We start from the raw sequence: 4,227 nt of genomic DNA, 5'->3' as shown, positions 1-4,227 counted from the left end.
TTGCCGTTCTTGGCTGATGCAGGCGCACCCTTTATTCCCCCGGGACGCTGCCCTCTGTCAACCGTGGGGGGGGGGCACGCAGACACAGCAGCCAGGGACGGATAAATTTTAGGAATCGTTTTTACAGATGACGACGATTTACCAGTAATTTTTCCAGCCTTACTATAAGGTGGAGGTTTACTATCTAACGAGGCTGGAGGAGCAGAATGAGATTTGGATTTTCCTAGCGCCGCCTCCTCCGTTTCCTTGGTGACGGGTGCAGCCCGAGGCTTCGGGATGGATTTCAGGACTGAACGGGGAGTATAAGCCTGTTTAAAATTATCCCAAATCTTCTTCATATCATACCATTTGGCATATCCATCCCGCATATACGGGCGATCCCAGCCGGGGTCCCCTAATCCCTCATAAATCATGCGATGGGCCGATGCAAGATAACCAGGATCGAATGTACCTTGACGAGGATAGGAAGGAATTTGAGGGTTGGCCTCAGTCCAACCTGCCAAATTATCGAGCCAGGGAGAAACATAATAAGCAAAACCGCACCTAGTCATCCATTCGGCCGGGGTTTCCCCTGGCGCAGGCTTAGGGAACGAGCTTCCCATCGTACAATGACAACAAACGGATCTGAAGAGGAACAGACAACAAATATAGTACAAATTTGTATAGCGCGCTCTTCCTGGACTCGAACCAGGGAAAACTGTCCTCCGTAGGACACTACGAAACTACTGCCAACCAGGTAGTCAATCAAACATGTCTTACCTGATTGAGAGCATCACGTCGGGGTCACCAAATTGTTAGAACCTGTGTCTGTCTCAGTTCAGATGCGTTGACGTAAGAGCGCTCTGGAGCAGGGAGGGAACGAACCACACGAATTGAATCAGTCTGGTTTATTCGTGCACTGCTCAGTGATACATAGAAAAAGCAGGGTTTATATACATAAGAAGCTTGCGTGACAAGATAAGTAGAGGCCCGAGGGCACAAGGTGAACTCACCAAATAAGGAGTTGTTTTATTATACATGAAAGAGCAGAATGTACACCCCCTAGAACAGGAGGGTCCAGGAATGTGGTTTCAGTGAAACTAGAAGGTACAGAGAAAAGCAAAAAAGTATGTTCTCGCGGCTATGCACGTTTACCAGGATGTGAACAGGTCATAAGTTCAGCTATGCACGAGAACACACATACAATCTTACAGGTCTAAATCCTGACTGATACATTTCATGGATGTTATTCCTATGTAAATATGAGCATAATTGCATTGCCACAGCTTTTTCAAGGATCTTGGAGATAAAGGAGAGGTTTGATATTGGCCGATAATTGGACAGCTGACAGGGATCAAGGTCAGATTTTTTAATCAGGGGTTTGATAACTGCTAGTTTAAAGGATTTGGGTACATAGCCAATCATAAGAGAAGAATTTATTATTTTTAGAAGCGGTTCAATTACTCCAGGCATTATCTGTTTGAATAGATGTGTCGGTAAGGGATCTAGTACACAAGTTGAGGCTTTTGATGTAGAGATTAATGAAAGTAATTCAGTTTCTTTTAGGGGAGTAAAACATTCTAACTGATGATCTGATACAGTTATATTGTTAACTACAAGGTCACTTTCATTGTCTAACCTTAAATTAGTAGTTTGAATTTTTTGTCGGATATTCTCAATTTTGTCATTAAAAAAATTCATGAAGGGCGGCACAGTGGTGTAGTGGTTAGCGCTGTCGCCTCACAGCAAGAAGGTCCTGGGTTCGAGCCCCGGGGCCGGCGAGGGCCTTTCTGTGTGGAGTTTGCATGTTCTCCCCGTGTCCGCGTGGGTTTCCTCCGGGTGCTCCGGTTTCCCCCACAGTCCAAAGACATGCAGGTTAGGTTAACTGGTGACTCTAAATTGACCGTAGGTGTGAATGTGAGTGTGAATGGTTGTCTGTGTCTATGTGTCAGCCCTGTGATGACCTGGCGACTTGTCCAGGGTGTACCCCGCCTTTCGCCCGTAGTCAGCTGGGATAGGCTCCAGCTTGCCTGCGACCCTGTAGAAGGATAAAGCGGCTAGAGATAATGTGATGTGTGTGATGTGAAAAATTCATGAAGTCGTTGCTACTACATACTGCAGGTGTGCATGTGTTGATAGTGGACTTATTCCTGGTTAATTCTGCTACAGTATTAAATAGGAATCTAGGATTATTTTTGTTATCTTCTATTAGGGAGGAGAAATATGTTGATCTCGCAGCACTAAGAGCTTTTCTATACTTCAGGAAGCTCTCCTTCCAAGCTAATTTGAACACTACCAATTTTGTTTGACGCCATTTACGTTCCAATTTTCGAGTGGTCTGTTTTAATGTGCGAGTGTCATCATTATACCAGGGTGCTAATTTTTTGTCTCTGACCATTTTCCTTTTTAGAGGAGCTACATTATCTAAAGTATGGCGGAATGTTGACTCTAAGCATTCAGTTGCCTGATCAAGTTCTGCAGGGGCTGACAGTGACCCAATCAAAGTTGACAGCTCTGGGAGATCATTTATAAAGCTCTGTGCAGTAGTTGACATGAAAGTACGTTTAATACAGTAGCGTGGTGAGGTGCATATATTATTACTCAGACATATTTTGAATGAGATGAGACAATGATCTGAGAACTTCAGACTGTGGAAGTATGACTATATTGTCTACGTTTAATCTGAATGTTAGTATTAGATCGAGGGTGTGACCACCATTATGGGTCGGTCCTATGACATTCTGCTTAATCCCGACTGAATCTAAGATGGACACAAACGCTGTTTTTAAAGGGTCTTCTGGGTTATCGAAATGAATATTAAAATCTCCGACAACTAAAGCTTTGTCTAAGGAAATAACCAGATCTGAGATAAAATCTGCAAATTCAGAAAGAAACTCAGAATATGGCCCTGGGGGCCTGTAAATAATAAGCAATGGAATTAGCTGGGTAGACTTATTTTTCGAGGCTACATACATTATATGAGTATGAAGAACTTCAAATGTATTAAATTTATAACCAGGTTTTTGTGTTACATCTAGATAATCGTTATAAATAACCGCGACGCCTCCTCCTCTGCCAGTTAGACGAGGCTGGTGTGTATAACTGTATCCAGGAGGACTCGCTTCATTTAATGCTATATATTCATTTGGCTTAATCCATGTTTCTGTTAAACACAGTACATTAAACTCCTGATCAGTAATGAGTTCATTAACCATTAGCGCTTTAGATGTAAGAGATCTAATATTTAATAGCCCCACCTTTAGATCAAAGGTGCTGGCAGCAGCTGTACAGTCAGTATGATCTAATTTTATATTGATTAGGTTACTGGAACAAACTCTCTGAAAATTTCTACCTTTTTGTTGAGCTCGGGGAACAGACACAGTCTCGATGTAGTGGGCCCTGAGTGACGACTCTGTGCAGCTAGCAGACAGTCGGTTTAGCCTGTTCGTCTGCTCCCTGGCCTTGGCTCTGGATTGTCAGGAATTAACTAGGCCTGTTCTGAGACTATGACCTATGCTGCAGGAAATGAGAGCAGCACCTTCCCGAGTGGGAAAAATAGGCTTTACTTGTCCAAATGCACCTGTTGGTTCAAAAGTTAAAGTGCATAGAACCTCACAGCACAACATGAAGTTACCTTAAAATATAATATAAATGCCTCAGCTTTCATGTAAGAAAAAAAAAAACTATTAATACTAGTACTGTGTGCAGGCAGTCTCTCCTGAAGACTAAATTAAACAATAATTATAAACTAATAAAATAAATGGCTCAGGCTTCATAGAAAAAAAAAACAGTTTGAACAGAATCCCACAGTATGATGCTGAAGCTGCCTAAACAATGGAAAATAAAATACCATTTTGGCAAAAATGTTGTCATCCATTAATTTCTTGTATTAAGTAAAAAAGTAATGTAAAGTGCACACAGTCCTTCACTGTAAACATAACGCACTTTCAGCAACAGAACTTAAGCCTACATAAACACTAACTCGCACAGCACATGCTGCTTCTCTTGACACGGAATTAAGGCGGAAGGTAGTTTGTCGACGTCACCAACGATTGGTCAGATTTGCGGGAAAGTTGCGGTGATTGGATATAATTGCAACACCACCCTGAATTCGCGGGGATTGGTTGAATTTGCGTTGAAGTTGCAAATCGCAACATCGCGAAATCCTGGAGGGCCTGAATAGCTGTCTCTTGACTTGATTGTTGTGAGTCATATTAAAGTGATGTGACTTCCTCATTGCTGAGCTAG

The sequence above is a fragment of the Neoarius graeffei genome, chromosome 9 (assembly GCF_027579695.1).
Source record: "Neoarius graeffei isolate fNeoGra1 chromosome 9, fNeoGra1.pri, whole genome shotgun sequence".
In the NCBI taxonomy this organism is placed as follows: Eukaryota; Metazoa; Chordata; class Actinopteri; order Siluriformes; family Ariidae; genus Neoarius; species Neoarius graeffei.
Note: the sequence above shows the minus strand (reverse complement) of the source record.